The sequence below is a fragment of the Rattus norvegicus genome, chromosome 7, assembly GCF_036323735.1.
Source record: "Rattus norvegicus strain BN/NHsdMcwi chromosome 7, GRCr8, whole genome shotgun sequence".
Classification (NCBI taxonomy): Eukaryota; Metazoa; Chordata; class Mammalia; order Rodentia; family Muridae; genus Rattus; species Rattus norvegicus.
The window spans coordinates 30866246-30885163 of record NC_086025.1 but is presented as its reverse complement, the minus strand read 5'-3'; the positions used below and the strand labels follow the sequence as shown (position 1 = coordinate 30885163).

The window sequence follows — 18918 nt, the reverse complement described above, 5'->3', positions numbered from 1 at the left end:
AACTGGATTTTTGTGTGAGAGGCCACCTTCTCCCCTCCACCCCACCCCGTTCTCAAGCTCTCCTTCCTGCCTTAATCTAAGGCTCGTATCCGATCTTCACCTGCTTTGGCTGTTTGCAAAGCGTGCTTAACACTTGACTGGCATCCTTTGCATACAGAGGTTGCAATGTGACATTCTTCTGGGTAGCAGGATAGAAAAGAAACGTCGGCAGCCCTTGCCACCCTGTTCCCTCTGTGTCCCAGCCGAGGACTAGATGGTTGAAGCTGGAGCAGCTCTCTTCTATCATAATAGGGTAAGCATTGGAGTGTTTGCAGGAACGGCTGAGATACTGGTCATGACGCCACTGAATCAGTCCTGTTACGTGAGAACCATCCATCCCTACCTAGTTCAGTGACTGTGAAATACTCCTGTTAATTACAGCCAAGTCTTTGCTGACACAAAACAGAATGTAAACAGCTTTTCACGCCACTATATCTACTCCTCTGTGACGCCATTTTAATGTCTACGTTGATCGCGCTCTCGAGGGACTTCCTGCACTTCATGTGATCAACTTGTGGCTTTTGTGACTTTTTCCACTTCATTCTTTTAGCGATGGATGGAGATTTTTTTCATACACAAACATTTGTGTATATCCATAACCGTTTTCTTAGGACAGAATGTCTGAGCTTAAGGGCTTAAATACTGTTAAGACCAATGGCAGTATCCTCATACGCGGAATGGCATTTTATTTTTCAATTAAAAAAAAAAGCTAAAGGTAAACCTTCATTATGATTCTTGTTTCCGTTTCTTTGGGTCCTTTTGTGACTAGTCACTGCTTTACTTGCGATGAAAAATAAGTGAGGATGTGGCTTTTGCGGGGCAGACAGTCAACTTAGATATTCTCAGTCCTTTCCAAACCATGGCACATTGCCTGGCAAGGCGCTCGCTCTAATCCACACACTTTTTTTGTAGCCCTGTAGCCTTGCCTGGTTTCAGCAGAAGGTCCCTCAAACAAAAATCCACACAGAACATCGGCGGGAGCTCGGAGAACAGCCTAAACACAAAACAATAGAAAATGGACCCCAGAGAGACAAGCTGATCTCCAGAAAGAGTTTTAAAGGAACGGAGAGGAAGAACAGAGGAGAGAAAGAAAGGAAGCCACCAAAGGCAGTACCCCATGACCCCCTTTAAGCGCTGGACACTTGGGCTTCCATCTAACCAAGGCGTACCCTGTCCTTAGAGTCCTCTACTGGGAAAACTGTTCCCCTCAGTGCCTGATGGGGATCTTGTTGGTCCTTCATCACTATCCCAAAAGAGACTCCCAGGGCTCTTCTCCAGTCGCCAACTTTCCTGACTGCCATGTGTCTCCCTGTAGCTTTCTCCTCAGTACTCACCAACATCTGCAAAAGCCTTGAGCATTGACTTTAGGGGCAGCTTTAGCGACCCAGTGAGTGAAAGCCTCGCTTGGACTATGTGTACCACATGTGTGCTGGGTACCCAGAGAAACCAGAAGAGGGCAGAACAACCTCCGGAACTGGAGTTACAGACTTAGGAGGGCTACCTTGTGGGCGCTGAGGATCCTCTGAAAGAGCAGCCAATGGAAATACACAGAACACAGAAAAAGAACATAGATGGGGACAAACTGTTGGCACGCCCAGGCTGACAGCGGCATGCCACGTTCTCCTTGCTGACCAGAACGGTTAGTCTCTTGAAAACACACAGAGAGCAAGAAAAGCCCTCCGTCCCTGTGGGAAGCTTGGAAACCAGGCAAGTGTGAAGAGGCAGACTCCAGCTAGTAACAAGCCTGAGGACACCCGTGGCTGATGCCAGGTTACTTTGCTCCTCTCGTGTCTGGTCACATAATTTCCTTGCTCCATTCTTTCTAGGCCCCAGACAAAGCCTTGCTTTCTGGTTGGTCCCACCTCTTCTTTTGCCTCACACTGACGAAGGAGGAGCACTTTCTACTTAGGACCCACGAGAAGTCACATCTGGTAAAGCTGTGGGTAGCCCGAAAGTCTCTGGGGGAGTTGGGGGAGAGGTAGGGGGTCCCTGACACCCTGAGCCCAGCAAGTGATGAACACACACAGGCAACTGGTACTTGCTGAAGCCTAGCACCCAGAAGAGGCAGCAAAAAATAAACATGTTAATGAATCGGGAGCTTCCAGAATGCTGGAGTCCTGACCACTTCAAAGCCCCACCTTCTCTGAACTCCTGTTCTAGACTTTGTATCTAGGAAAAATGAATTGTGCAGAGACAGGCAGAGATTCATACCCCCACGGGGCTGAGAGTTTACGGGAGTAAACTGTGTCAGCAAGAATACTGGAGGAATCCTTGCAGCCTGAGAACAGGTTGTAAATCTTCCAGGTCCCACTAGACACCGTTTCCTTAGCAACTTGAGTCACAAGGCTGATTGAAGACTCTTGGCCCAAGTAAGACCCACATGGCATAAATACTGCACTCTGATAAATCCGGAGCAGGGAGAAGCTGAGGGAGACTGCCAGACCTCAGCCACCAGCAACGATGTGCAGCCTCTGGCACAGTCTGTGAGGGTAGCCCCCTCCTGAGCTACACTCCAAGCCAGAGACAAAACAGCTGATCAGATGCCCAGAGGAAGCCAAGTGAGAGTAAAGGGCAGAGAGAACCATGGCTTTGGCCTGATCTGATCTCAGGACGGCTGTGGAAACAGGGAGGCGTAACTGTGGGGCTGGGCGGTATGTTTCTCACTGAGCAGAGTGGGAGATGACACCGTCAGACGTGGAAAGAATACCCCTCTGCACAAACAAATCTTGGGATCAGGACACAAACTGAATAAGCAACAAAGATGTGCACTGCAAACTGAGAGCCAGCCAGCATGCTCGCTGTGGTACTGTGTGAGCAAAGCTGGAGACCACCTGGGAGTGGAGGAGACCACCTGGGAGAGGAGGAGACCACCTGGGAGTGAAGGAGACCACCTGGGAGTGGAGGAGACAGCCAGAGTAGTCTCCATGGCGAAAGCTCTCAGACAAAGGCTGGGGGTGTGGTGTGTCCATGGTAGTTTGAGCCTGTCTCTACACAATGACTAAAAGGAGCTGCCCTCCAGAGCCACCAAAGACAGGAGAAAGGGACATAGGTGCAGGAACTGGAGGAGGTAAGGGTCTGGGAGAGGCAAGAGAACTCTCCACCTCTGACACCGTCTGACTTAAAACAAAGCTATCAAGGGTCTAAGGATCCGTACCAAGCTGCTCAGGAAGCAGGCCCCTCATGGAAACAAAGTTTATTTTGCTTTAAACGAAGGACAAGAGGATTGGCTCTCTTTCAAAAACATTATTGGTGATCCATAAAGTAAATGTCACCCACACCCACACCCACACCCCACAAGGTAAATCTCTCTCCCTTCCCCTCTCTCCCCTTCTCTCTCTCCCTCCCCTCTCTCTCATACACACACACACACACACACACACACACACACACACACACACACACACACCACAAAGTAAATATCTCTCTCCCCCCTCCCCCTCTCTCCCCTTCTCTCTCTCTCTCTCTCTGTCTCTCTCTCTCTCTCTCTCTCTCTCTCTCTTCCTCCCTGCCCCCCCCTCTCTCACACACACCACAAGGTAAATTTCTTTCTCTCTCTCCCCCTCTCTCCCCTTCTCTCTCTCTCTCTCTCTCTCTCTCTCTCTCTCTCTCTCTCTCTTCCTCCCTGCCCCCCCTCTCTTTCTCTCTCTCTCTCTCTCACACACACACACCACAAGGTAAATTTCTCTCTCTCTCTCTCTCTCTCTCTCTCTCTCTCTCTCTCACACACACACACACACACACACACACACACACACACACACACACACACACAGCCCACAAAGACAGAGAGAGACCTAATATGCATTAGCACACCTTACTGAAGACACAGCAATATGTCTTCTTACATTCCCAGTGTCTGTTGGAAATTTCAGGCAAGGTATAATACCAGAAGAATTTCCTCAAAAATTTTGAGTGACTTTGGCCACCTATCTCCTTTCCTAGAGGTCAGCAGCAACAAGAGAAATGTTTGGCATATGGAATAAGGTGAACATCATCAAGAAGGGCTCTGCAAGATAGCCCGGGTCTCCAGAGAGAAAGCTGGCTTCAAGACACTTCTTGCATAGTCTCATAGGATTCACAGACCAGACTACCTCCATGATCTGGATCTGGTTTGTAGCTGACCTAGGTGTTGAACTCTATTTGAGTCTCACTAAGCCCAAGGCAACATGTCTTTCACTCATGCAGAGAAGTACGGATGCACCCTGTACTGCCTGGTCCCTGTCTTCTTCAAGCATCTACAATTTTAGACATGGAGAAGAATTTTTCTGCAGATGAGATGGCTTCTTGAGGATTCCAGTTGTCTTTCCTTGAACAAGAGAAGGGATTCCACACTTTCCCAATAAGATCCAAGTCTCCTGTTCCAAAGGGCAAAGGCTACGGAGGGGCACAGGGACCAAAGGAGCCTACGTGGTTTATAACCATGATTCCAAAACCAGGCAACACCGTTTTGTAGCTGGTCATCCCGGGGAGTCATCTGGATCCTGGGGAAAAACAGTAGTTTGCTCACAGGGTTTTGATGAGGATTAAAGGGCATGTAAAGCCTCCAGCATGCCGTAGGCGCTCAGGAGAGGGCAGCTATTTCTGTTGCTGCTGTGAGATTCAGGTCTGTCATCGGGGTCTGGCTTTCCCTCTCATTTCACCAGATTGCCTGGCTTCAGGAGCACCGAGTGGTGGGAGCACAGAGCAGTGGGAGCACCGAATGGTGGGAACATTGAGTGGTGGGAGCACCAAGTGGTGGGAGCATTGAGTGGTGGGAGCACCCACTGGTGGATGATGAACATACAGAGCAGACCAGGCTGCCTCAACTAATGGCTTCCCCCAGCCCCTGTACTTGTTTTGTTTGCAGGAGCCACATAGAGCCTAACAGCTATGAAACCAAGCCATCTAGAAGATGGTGACTCTCCTGACGGATGACAGCCTGACACTGTGGGAGAGGCCATGAAAGTCACCCCTCTGACAGGATTAAGCAGAAAAGACACCCACAGGCCACAGCAGGGTCTATTATAGGTGCGTGGGCAACCCAACATGTTTTCTGAGGGCCTAACTTCCCACCTATTCAAGTGACAAATATCTACTCAGTACACACCACGTGCCAGGTACCTCATTAGGTGCCAAGACACAGAACTCAAAACAGGTTCCTTCCTTCTGGTGGGAGGGGACGGAGAGGCACGTGGCGGTATGGTAGCATACACCCTGAGTGCTCACAAGAGGTCTGCACAGGGGCCCAGAGAGGGACTTACATCACTTCCTTCGTGTCCAGCATTCCTATGGAGTGGGATTTTACATAGTGAACACCGGGGTCTTTTGGAATCAGGATGAAAGAAAAACATAAAAGGGAAAGTCTCAAGTTGCAGTAGTAGACAAATGATTTAATAATTATTCGAATGATCCTCTGAGTGCCAGATTCAAAAAAGTCAAGAGAACTTCGCTGGGAAGAAGACTTGGGGGTGTCTGAGTATTTCGTTTGATATGGAGAAGGGATGGGTAACCCCGCTGCCTTTCTGGGAAAGTGACACTTAGGCCGGGGCTGTACACCTCCAGAATGGTGGCTTAATAATGGGGGTACAAGCTAGTATAGTATCTTTACCGAGCCTCCAGTGATGTAAATCAGTATTCAAAAATGGCTACTAATTGTCAAGTTACAGAGAGGGCCGACATTCAGAAGCAGTCCCTGTTTGAAGGCAGGGAGCCAGGAATGCTTTGAGGAGGCAGTGCAGAGACCCAGGCCTGGAAAAGCCAGTCTTTCCCTCAACATTTCTGTCATCGTGTCAGTGTGGCCAAAAAGCAGAGGGAGAGAGAAACACCCCCTGAGCCGAATGAACACCTGGATACACACATCAGAGGAAGTCATTGAAGTTCCCACTTCTACAAATTACTCCATTACCATGGCCAATAGCACAATGGAGAGGGCCCCAGAGAAGCCATCCACATCTGGGGCCAATTTCAGAGCAAAGCATGCCTCTGTGCCCCAGCATCCTGGCTTTTCTCAGTGGCTCTCTTGCTTTACCTCCCTTTGAAGGCCTGTCCTTCTCAGAGACTGGTGGCCAATAGTGGTCACTGGCTGACACTTCAGTGAGAGTTTATGATGATATTTTAGCTTCTCATGAATTTCCATTTCAGATCCCAGCTCCAAACAGATCTCACTTGGACGTTTTGCCTTTTTAGAAGCATCAGGCAACAGGCTGATGTGAGACTGGGGGGTTGCCCTCTCTGAAAGTTTGTCTCCCTTATAGACATCGGAGCAACTCAGGAAATCTTTCTGAGAACTGCTCTCCTGGTTGGGAATCCATATTTCAATTCTGAACTGCAGATGGGGTGGAGGGAGCGGGGATGAGACTCCCCATGGGTCTTCCTCAAAACACATCAGCCTAGGAGCTGAAGAGAGCGATTTCCTCATTAATCTAATCAGTTCTAGACAAGAAAACTAGAGGATTCTGCTGAGAAAGTGCCCCTCTGGTGCTTCAATTATCTCTTTGGCTGTCTACATCCATCAAAATTAACTCAAGATTCTAAAGTCGCATTTCACATTGTTGTATAGGAATATCACCATGGCAGGTAGAAACGCCGAGGACCCAAGACTCCTACCATCATCTCAAGCTAGCCTGCTAGCTGGCTCCCCCCTTCCAACAGGGTCCCCGGCTGTGGAGAGGACACCAGGAGTGACAGGCTTCAACCACTGCCCCCACCTTTGGGCTGGGACTGTCTGGAGGAACCGTGATGCTGTGAGTGGGGTTTGCATTTCCCAAACTAAAACACAAGTAACGTGGGGGTTTGCGGGAAGGGGTAGGAGAATAGGCATATGGTGATTAATTTGCAGGCACCGCCACATCTGAAGTGGTAATTAAGGGATAAGGGCAAAGCAACAAGGACCATATTAAAAACCACAATAACAAAAACACCTCGCTAACTTCATCAGTAAGATAAACTCAAGCCTCTTTTTTTTTTAAACCCACTGGATAGGCAACACTTACTAAATTCTTTCCTGTGTGGGAGAGTGCTCAAGAGAGCAGATGCGGGTGGGAGTACAGCTTGCCACATTCTTTCAGAAAGGAATCTGAAGTCCCGTTTGAGAGGCTTTTTAAAAAGGAGGATACTCTATGATTCTACAGTCTCACTTCCAGGAATGTATCCCAACAAAGCAAACACACACAAAAGCATGTGCAGAGATAATCTTTGTAACCATGCCTATTATAGTTGTGAGTTGTAAAAACCACATGGTCATTACAGTCTACAGTACGGTACTCAGTAGTCACTGAAATGTGGGGCCACATCGACTCCCAGACATATTTGTAACATGTTATTAACGGGAAAAGGTGATGACATATGTGTGTGTGTGTTCATACACACACACACACACACACACACACACACACACACAAATATGTCAAGTGATTCTACTTTCAATAAGCAGTATGAACATACAACAAATATAAATTAAAAATGCCAGCCGGGGACAGCCTTCTGCTGGATTGGTGTCTAAACAATAAGAAGGTGGGAACTGAGCCTCCCAGTTACTCTTTACAGACCAGGCCAAGCCCCTGCTCAGTTGTGTCTTTGTCCTTGTAGTGCAGTGGTGCTCCACCTGTGGGTTGACTGCTTGGGGGATTTAAAGGACCCTTTCACAGGGATTGCCTGAGACCATCGGAAAACACAGATAGTTACATTACAATTCATAACAGTAGCAAAATTACAGTTATGAAGTAGCGATGAAAGTAATGTTATGACTGGGGGTCACCACAACATGAAGGACGGTATTAAAGGGTTGGCAGCATTAGGAAAGTTGCGAACCGCCGCTTTGCTGCTTTATTACTGATCCTCACCTCTGATGCTCTGAGATCGCTCACGGTTGCTGAGAGCTGTTGACAATGACTTGTCAATTGTGAACTGTGGAACTGGTTCGGGCCAGTGTGCAACAACAGCAGACTGTACCACAGCAGTGATTCTGCAGATGCTGCCACTCCCTCGGCTCCCTTTTGCCTATCTCTACTTCCGAGCTTTTCCTACCATGATCCTATAATGAATATGCGTGTTGTGCGTGGCTGACGGGAAACAACGGTTGCACAGACGCACTGTTGCCACCTGCTGGCAAATACAGAGAACAGCCATGGTGATTTAAGGTGGACGCCCACAGCATCCGGTGCCGGTGAGGGCTGAGGATGACTGGAGCTCTTCTCTCAGTTTTCCAGCTGTTTCTGCCTGGACTTTTTGCAATGGGAAACAATCTTAACTGTAGAAGGCTTCCTTTACAATGTTACTGTGAAAAAATTCTACCCTCCAGAAGCAAAATCAGGTTTCCTACCTTAGTGCTAAGGGAAAAATCACATTCCCTGCCACATGTAACATTGTTCCTGTGGTCGTCTTTCAAGTACTTTAAGGACTGTAGCTTTTCTAACTCCCTTTTTACAAACACATTTGTTAAGAGTTGGCGAGATGCCACCACGGTTGACTTTGCTTTCCTGGACCCTCAAGATGGAAGGAGAGAATCAAATCCCCAAATTTATCATCTGACACACACACACACACACACACACACACACACACACACACACTCACACACACACACTCACACACACACTCACACACACACTCACACACACTCACACACACATTCACACACACACTCACACACACTCACACACACACATTCACACACACACATTCACACACACACTCACACACACTCACACACACTCACACTCACACTCACACACACTCACACACACTCACACACTCACACACACTCACACACACTCACACACACTCACTCACACACACACTCACACACACACTCACACACACACTCACACACACTCACACACACACTCACACACACACTCACACACTCACACACACTCACACACACACTCACACACACTCACACACACTCACACACACACTCACACACACTCACACACACACTCACACACACTCACACACACACTCACACACACTCACACACACTCACACACACTCACACACACACTCACACACACTCACACACTCACACACACTCACACACACTCACACACACTCACACACACACTCACACACACTCACACACACTCACACACACTCACACACACACTCACACACACTCACACACACTCACACACACTCACACACACACTCACACACACATTCACACACACACTCACACTCACACACTCACACACACACTCACACACACACACTCACACACACACACTCACACTCACACACACACAATGTAATTTAAAATATTTTTAAAAATATATTAAGATCTGACACTACACGGTGTCCCAAGTCTTAGCAGTGCTTACCTGTGCCTTTTTTGTCACTTTGTGGTCGCCCCACATTGCCAAATTGGTACAGTATTCCCTGCGCAGAGTAGAGAAGTCCCTTACCAATGTGTCACCAATTACATTATGATAGTTAATGGAGTCCTTCTCAGGGACCACCACAGACCAAACATTTTTTCCATCTTTTTATTCACACTTTCTTTAAAAGTTATATGGTATTTGTAAATTTTCATTTTATGAATATAGCTGCTTTATTTGCATGTAAATATGTGCACTGCATGCATGGTACCCACAGAAATCAGGTATGGATGTTAGATCTCCTGAGACAGAGTTTCTAGATGGCACTGAGCCATCTTGTGGGTGCTAGGAGTTGAACCCAAGTTTCCTAGAAGAGATCTCAACCATTGGAGCCATTTCTAGAGCAACAGCACCTCCTCCTCCAAATTTTATTTTATTTTTAATTATGTGTTCCGCTCCCGGAGCTGGAGTCACAGGCAGCTGTGGGCAGCCCCACTAGGTGCTAGAAGCTGAACTCAGGTCATCCACAAGAGCAGAATGAGCTCTTAACTCCTGAGTCATCCCATGCCTTTCTGGCCTGACAGATGGTCAGCATCTTCTCCATGGTGTGTCACCTTCTTGGGTCTTGGTCAAATGCCCTTCGATGAGACTTTCCTTAATTTCTCTACCCACAGTAGTTAAATGACCTCCTGTTTGGTCCACAAGACTCTTATGTTCTTACATTAGGTCTTCCATTTTAGCTTACATGACACTGACGAACCGCACGGGTGAAGAGACAGGAATACGTCCCAGTCCCACTGTCACTGCCCCCTCCATGATGTCTGGCATCTGCCACAGCTGCCCATGGTACCCAGTGCAGATTTCCTGCATGAAAGGTGATAGCGTCTGTTGTGTAGTTCGGATTTGATCAGCAGGGCTGGCTGCTTGGGTGTGTGTGAGCTCACGTCATGCCAAGGTCTACTCTCTGGGTGTTTTTCATTAGGCAGTTGCTGGAGCTAATGAAGATCAGGCTATAAAGCCCAGCATTTTCACTATCTGCTGAGGATCGCACACAGCCCTAAGTTTCATACAAATGCAAGCTCAGCACTGACACAGGAGAGGCAGCAGCAGCTATACCGGGTGTCAGGCACTGGCTCCTCCCATGCTCCAGCTGGAAAGTAACACTTGATATTTCGAAATGTCCACAGACGACACTCTGTCTCTCCTCTGTAAACTCTTACTTGCCGTTTTCCTCGGAAAAGCAGGAGCTCGAGCCTCCAAATACTCATCTGTCTTCTAGGTAACCTCATATCCTCCTATCCCAGGTCCGCCTCCAGGGCAAGAATTGCTGCCGGGACACCTCCCATGTGTTTGCCCCTTATACAACACTGGCCTTACAACCTATTAATTAGGTGCTGTCTTTCATTAAAAATATGGTTCTTAGGATCCCTGTTTGTAATGAAGGAGGATAATTACCTATTTTTTTTATGTAGAAAGTCTATTTTCTATAACACATGCACTTGTATCAACGTCCTTAAGACACACTCCCCCCACCCCGCACACTCATGAACACACACATATACCATACACACACACACACACACACACAGAGAGAGAGAGAGAGAGAGAGAGAGAGAGGCCTTTCTTCCCTTTATTACTTATAAAGGTAAACATGATTGTAACAGAATGTATTAAATTCTCTCCCTGCAAAGGATGACCATGCATGTTTCCTGAGAGGAGTGGACTCCAGACCGTTAAAGTCTACCCAGAGGAGCTATGCTCCTCCAAGTCACCATGGACACAAAATGAAATGGGGGGGGGGAGAGTTACCATACTTGTGATCAAATCACTATTATGAAAATGGCTAGTTTAATATCCAAAAGGACATATTTTCAGGGTGACTTGAGTAAGTTTAGCTTACCAGTCTTTTTGTCTTTCATGAATTTGCCACAGGCATGCACCATTTCAGAAATGGGATCCTGGGAACCCTTAGCCAAGAAATATGGTTCTAGAAACGCAGTGAGGAAGGGTAAAACCAGAGGAAAGTTGCCCCTAGTTTCTGCCCAGAACCAAGTGGTTCCAAGTTGTAGACCTTTCAAGAACCTCCTGTAGCATAAATATTATCTCAGTGTTTTACCAGATGAATTTCCTTGATTTTTCCTTAGTCATTCATTCGTTCGTTTGTTTGTTTGTTTGTTTGTTTGTTTGTTTGTTTTTTAAAGACAGGGTTTCTCTGTGTAGCCCTGACTGTTCTGGAATTCACTCTGTAGTCCAGGCTGGCTACAGAACACAGAAACTTGCCTGCCTTTGTCTCTTGAGTGTGGGGTCAAAGGTGTGAGTCACCAAGCCCAGCTCTTTGGTTTTATTTTAAACTGAAGGCTGGGATCATTTCCCTAAGGGAAAGCATCTGTATTTTCAGTATCATGAATAAAGGATATGAAACATGTGAAAATCAAAATCATAATACTGCATTCTGCCTAGTGTTTCTTGCTGAAGACCAACCAATGTCTGTCTGTCTCTGTCTCTGTCTCTCTATCTCTCTATCTCTCTGTTTCTCTGTCTCTCTCTCTGTCTGTCTGTCTGTCTCTGTCTGTCTGTCTGTCTCTCTCTCTCTCTCTCTGTGTTTTTCCCTCCTTCCTTCTATTTCTATCCACCCTCTATCTGTATCCACCTATATCATCATCTGTCTGTCTGTCTACCTACCTACCTACCCACCCATACATTCTTCATCTACCTCTTTCCAGATAGCAGGTGTTACAGCCATTGCCCCAAAACAAGCTTTTCTCTTTGACAAAATCAGAAGAATGAAAAGTAAATGAAAACTAAATTCCTTCCACAGAGATGGAACAATATCCAGCAAAAGACAGCCCTTAAGTAACTGTGGAGAGCTGGAGTGGCAACCCTGCACCTATGATCCCACGTCACCGAGACTGGACCTCAGTATGCACCCCTCTTCAGAGGAAAGCAGACCCTCTGTTCCCCATTTCTGTTAGGGAATTCAAATTACTTTATCTGATCTGAACTTGGAGTCTTGGATGCTTATTTACTAGTTTCCTCCTGTTTCTCCCCTTCCAACCATCTCTCCGGACAACACCCAGGTAACTTATGTTTGTTCAGGCCTGCAAGAGCTGCGTTCTGCTGCGAGAGCTAGGAAACTGCAAACCTATGCCACCAATAATATTTATTTCTTCTTTTGTGTCTGTTTCTTGTACTTAGACAGCAAACTCCCTTTGCCAGGGTCAGTTTGGGACTTTTTCCAAAAAATTCAGCTACAGGGAAAGCAACAGAATTCCAGTTCATATAGGTAGGAAAAAAATACAGTATTTGCTATGGAAACCAATTTTGCATTTATTTGGAAGAGACATGGGGACAACATATCTCTGTCAGATGCACGAAACCTGCCCTGGGGCCCTTCAGCTCAGATCCCCTGCAAGAGCTGAGGTTGCAGGATGCCCTTGTGCTGGGAAGAGTCTGCTAGGCAGAACTAAGTCTCCGGAAGTGGGGTGAATGAAGAAGGCCGCACAGGATGGGGTGTTCCATGAGTAAAGTAAATTCCCCCTCTCTATGTGACAAATGAAAAGGAAGTAGCCCTTGGGGACACGTGTGTCTCTGCTTCCTTGTCTCCTTGAAAGAGAGCAGGAGTTCATCAGGAATATTTCTAGTGTTTCTTATATCTCTCATCGCAAAGGTAACAGGAAAGGGGGTTAGCTTGCCAATTCCCCCCTCACGTTTTCTCCTCCCCCAGCCTTCCTCCTCTGTAGCTGCCATATTCTTTATTACGCCTCTGGCAGGGGTGACCTGAAGAGAGTAGATGAGGAGCCAGGAGCTGCTCCAAGCAGTCACGGCGGATGTGTCTGAGACGGGCAGTAAAAGAAGCTGAACACGGGCGCCCAGAGCTGGGGCTGTTCCACAGTCCTCACACACAAAACCTGCCTGAAGAGATTTGCCAGGAGCACTCTCCCTCCTAAGCCCACAGCCCACAGGTGGGACCCCACTCTCTGTCCATTGACTGTCCAAAGAGGGACCCAAAGGGAATGCACAGGGCTAAGGAGCCGTAGGGCAGCCTGGGAGAGGACCCTTCTGGTCTCCATCTGCATGCTCACTCCAAAGATCATAGGCTCACAGGCTCACAGGCCCACAGGAAGGACAAGCTCCAGTTAGAGAGCACAAGACCAACTAATATCAGAGATAGCCAGATGGTGAGAGCAAGCGCAAGAACCTAAGCAACAGAAACTAAGACTACTTGGCATCATCAGAACCCAGTTCTCCCAGCAGAGCAAATACTGGATATCACAAAACATTGGAAAAGCAAGATCTGGATTTAAAATCACATCTCATGATGATGATGGAGGACTTTAAGAAGAACATAAATAACTGCCTTAAAGAAATACAGGAGAACACAGGTAAACAAGTAGAAGCCCTTAAAGAGGAAACACACAAATCCCTTAAAGAATTATAGGAAAACACAATCAAACAGGTGAAAGAATTGAACAAAACCATCCAGGATCTAAAAATGGAAATAGAAACAATAAGGAAATCACAAAGGGAGACAACCCTGTAGAAAAAACCTACAAAAGAGATCAGGAGTCATAGATGCAACCATCACAAACAGAATACAATAGATAGAAGAGAGAATATCAAGGGCAGAAGATGTCATAGAAAACATTGACACAATAGTCAAAGAAAATGCAAAAAGCAAAAAGCTCCTAACCCAAAACATCCAGGAAATCCAGGACACAATGAGAAAACCAAACCTAAGAATAATAGGTATAGAAGAGAACAAAGATTCCCAACTTAAAAGGGCCAGTAAATATCTTCATCAAAATTATAGAAGAAAACCTCCCTAACCTATAGAAAGAGATGCCCACAAACATACAAGAAGCCTACAGAACTCCAAACAGTTTGGACCAGAAAAGAACTTCCTCCTGTCACATAATACTCAAAACAACAAATACACAAAACAAAGAAAGAATATTAAAAGCAGTAAGGGAAATTACACCAGATTTGTCAACAGAGATTATGAAAGCTAGAAGATCTGGGACAGATGTCATACAGACCCTAAGAGAACACAAACGCCAGCCTAGGTTACTATATCCAGCAAAACTCTCAATTACTATAAATGGAGAAACCAAGATATTCCATGAAAAAAAAAAACAAGTTTACACAATATCTTTCTACAAATCCAGGCTTACAAAGAATAATAGATGGAAAAGTCCAAGACAAGGAGAGAACCTATGTATACCCTAGGAAAAGCAAGAAAGTAATCTTCTTGCAACAAACCCAAAAGAAGAGAGACACAAACATAATTTCACCTCTAACAACAAAAATTACAGGAAACAATCACTATTCCTTAATATCTCTTAACATTAATGGACTCAATTCCCCAATAAAAAGACATAGACTAACAGACTGGATACATAAAGAGGACCTAGCATTTTGCTACATACAGGAAACCCACCTGAGTGACAAAGACAGACTACTTCAGAGTAATAGGCTGGAAAACAATTTTCCAAGTATATGGTCCCAAGAAACAAGCTGGAGTAGCCATTCTAATATTGAATAAAATCAACTTTCAACTAAAAGTAATCAAGAAAGATAAGGAAGGACACTTCATATTCATCAAAGGAAAAATCCACCAAGATGAACTCTCAATCCTGAATATCTATGCTCCAAATGCAAGTGGACCTACATTCATAAAAGAAACCTAACTACAGCTCAAAGCACACATTGCACCTCTCACAATAATAGTGGGAGATTTCAACACCCCACTCTCATTAATGGACAGATCATGGGAACAGAAACTAAACAGAGGCATAAACTAACCAAAGTTATGAACCAAGTGGATTTAACAGACATTTATAGAACATTTCATCCTAAAACAAAAGATTATACCTTATTCTCAGGACCTCATGGTACCTTCTTCAAAACTGACCATATAATCAGTCACAAAACAAGCCTCAACAGATACAAGGAGATTGAAATAATCCCGTAAAGTCTATCAGATCGCCATGGTCTAAGGTTGGTCTTCAATAACAACAAAAACAACAGAAAGTCCACACTTACACATGGAAACTGAACAATACTCTACTCAATGACAACTTAGTCAAGGAAGAAATAAAGAAAGAAATTAAAGACTTTTTAGAATTTTTTTTTTTGGTTCTTTTTTTCGGAGCTGGGGACCAAACCCAGGGCCTTGCGCTTCCTAGGCAAGCGCTCTACCACTGAGCTAAATCCCCAACCCCAACTTTTTAGAATTTAATGAAAATGAAGCTACTATCTACAGAAACTTATGAAATACAAAGAAAGCAGTGTTAAGAGGAAAATTCATAGCTGAGTGCCTTCAAAAAGAAAATGGAGAGAGCATACACTAACAGCTTGACAGTACACCTGAAAGCTCTAGAACAAAAAATAAAAATTAAAAATTAAAAAAAAGCAAATTCACCCAGGAGGAGTAGACAGCAGAAAATAATCAAACTCAGAACTGACATCAACCAAGTAGAAACAAAAAGAACCATACAAAGGATCAACAAAATCAGGAGCTGTTTCTTTGAGAAAATAAACAAGATAAATAAACCCTTAGCCAGACTAACCAGAAGGCAGAGAGACATTATCCAAACTAATAAAACCAGAAATGAAAAGAGAGACATAACAACAGAAACTGAGGAAATTAAAAAATTATTAGATCCTACTACAAAATTCTATACTCAACAAAACTGGAAAATCTGGAGGACATGGACAATTTTCTAGACAGATACCAGGTACTAAAGTTAAATCAGGATCGGATAAACCATCTAAACAACCTCATAACTCCTAAAAAAATAGAAGCAGTCATTAAAAGTCTCACAATAAAAAAGCCCAGGACCAGATGGGTTTGGTGCAGAATTCTATCAGACCTTCATAGAAGACCTAATACCAATATTCTTTAAACTATTCCACAAAATAGAAACAGAAGGAACACTACCCAATTCATTCTCTGAAGCCACAATTATGCTTATACCTAAACCACACAAAGACCCTACAAAGAAAGAGAACTTCAGACCAATTTCCCTCATAAATATCGGTGCAAAAATACTCAACAAAATTCTCATGAGCTGAATCCAAGAACACATTAAAATGATCATTCACCATGATCAAGTAGGCTTCATCCCAGGGATGTAGAGATGGTTCAATATGCAGAAATCCATCAATGTAGTAACCAAGCTCAAGGAAAAAGCCACATGATCATTTCATTAGATACTGAAAAAGCATTTGACAAAATCCAACACCCCTTCATCATAAAAGTCTTCAAAAGAGCAAGAATTCCAGACCCATACCTAAACATAGTAAAAGCAACATACAGCAAACCAGTAGCCAACATCAAACTAAACAGAGAGAAACTTGAAGCAATCCCACTAAAATCAGGGACTAGACAAGGCTGCCCTCTCTTTCCCTACCTATTGAATATAGTACTTGAAGTCCTAGCCAGAGCAATTAGACAACAAAAAGAGGTCACAGGGATACAAATTGGAAAGGAAGAAGTCAAAATATCACTATTTGCAGATGATATGATAGTGTACTTGAGTGATCCCAAAAGTTCCAGAGAGAACTACTAAAAGGACTTTATCAAATCTACATCAGATAGAGAACTAATATCTAATATATACAAAGAACTCAAGCAGTTAGACTCCAGAGAATCAAATAACCCAATTAAAAAATGGAGTACAGAGCTGAACATAGAATTCTTAACTGAGGAATACTGAATGGCTGAGAAGCACCTAAAGAAATGTTCAACACCCTTAGTCATCAGGGAAATGCAAATCAAAACAACCCTGAGATACCACCTCACACCAGTCAGAATGGCTAAGATAAAAAATTCAGAGGACAGTAGATGCTGGCGAGGATGTGGAGAAAGAGGAACACTCCTCCATTGCTGGTGGGATTGCAAGCTGGTACAACTCTGGAAATCAGTCTGGAGGTTCCTCAGAAAATTGGATATAGTACTACCTGAGGACTCAGCTATACCACTTATGGGCATACACCCAAAAGATGCTCCAACATATAGCAAGGACACATGCTCCACTATGTTCATAGCAGCCTTATTTATAATAGCCAGAAGCTGGAAAGAATCCAGATGTCCTTCAACAGAGGAATGGATACAGAAAATGTGGTAATATACACAATGGAATATTACTCAGCTATCAAAAACAATGACTTCATGAAATCCATAGGCAAATGGATTGAACTAGAAATATCATCCTGACTGAGGTAACCCAATCACAAAAGAACACACATGGTATGCACTCACTGAGAAGTGGATAATATTAGCCCCAAAGCTTGGAATGCCTAAATAAAAATTCACAGACCATATGAAGCCCAAGAAATAGGAAGACCAAAATATGGATGCTTCATTCCTTTTTAGAAAGGAGAAGAAATACTCACGGGAGGAATTACAGGGACAAAGAGTGGAGCAGAGACTGAAGAAAAGGTCACCCAGCGGCTGCCCCATCTGGAGATCCATCCCATATGTAGCCACCAAACTCAGTCACTATTGCTGATGCCAAGAAGTGCTTGCTGACAAGAGCTAGATATGGGTGTCCCCTGAGAGGCTCTGCCAGAGCCCTACTGATACAGATGAGGATGCTTGCAGCTAAGCATTGGACTGAACACGGGGACCCCAATGGAGGAGTTAGAGAAAGGACTGAAGGAGCTGAAGGGGTTTGCAACCCCATAGGAAGAACAACAATATCAGTCAACCAGACACCACCAGAGTTCCCAAGGATTAAACCACCAACCAGTGAGTACACATGGACAGACCCATGGCTCCAGCCACATATGTAGCAGAGGATGGCATTGTCCAGCATCAATAGGAGGAAAAGCCCTTGATCCTGTGAAGGCTCATTTCCCCCAAGGTAGGGTAATGGGAGGGTGTTGAAGTGGGAGTAGTAGCATCCTCGTAGAAGGAGGAGAGGAGGTGGGAGATGGGGGAAAGGGGATAACATTTGAAATGTAAATACATAAACTATCCAAGAAACATTTTTAAAAAAAAAAAAGAAGAAGCTGAACATGGCAGAGAAGTCTGGTCTGAAAGCTTTGCATTGCTTCTTTTCCTAGTTTCTGTAGTGGTCTAAGAGAGAAATAGCTCCACGGTCTAGGGCATTTGAACACTTGGTTCCCACTTGGTGACACTGTGACAGTTTAGGAGGCGTGGCTCTTGGGTATCTCACCAAGGGTGGGCTTTCAGAGTTAAAAAAAATAAAAGAGCTTTCCTTACTTGGAGTTTGTTCTCTCTGCTTCATATTTGAGGTTCAAGAGGTGAGCCCTCAGTTAGGTCCTCCCGCCATCACGCCTGACTGCCACCATGCTGTCCCCATCATCACGGACTTGGACACTCTGGAACTGTAAGCCGAAATAAATGATTTCTTCTGCAAGTTGCCTTTGTCATGCCAATCTGCCATGGCAGCTGAAACGTAACTAACACAGCTTCCTAAAGCTTCTGTACACTTCGCCTTAATAAATAATGTTCAGAAAAGTCCTTCCAATCTAAGCAGGACAACCCCAAAATGGCAGCAAAATACATCAGACTTTACTGCTAGAAGGAAGGCGTCAGCCTCCCATGGAGTGAGTC

The 18918-nt window shown here is 44.9% G+C and overlaps 1 protein-coding gene across 16 annotated transcripts in view; it reads right to left on the bottom strand.

Moving 5' to 3' along the window:
• The window catches only part of Tmcc3 (transmembrane and coiled-coil domain family 3), a 277437-nt gene that overhangs the window by 173725 nt on the left and 84794 nt on the right, over positions 1 to 18918 (bottom strand). For 4 of the 16 annotated variants that reach the window (XM_063263452.1, XM_063263449.1, XM_039079073.2 and 1 more), the window contains one exon: positions 18565 to 18689. The exons of the other annotated variants lie outside the window; for them this stretch is intronic. The gene's annotated coding sequence lies outside the window, so the exon portion shown is untranslated. The remainder of the gene's footprint in view (positions 1 to 18564; positions 18690 to 18918) is intronic. 16 annotated transcript variants of the gene reach the window in all.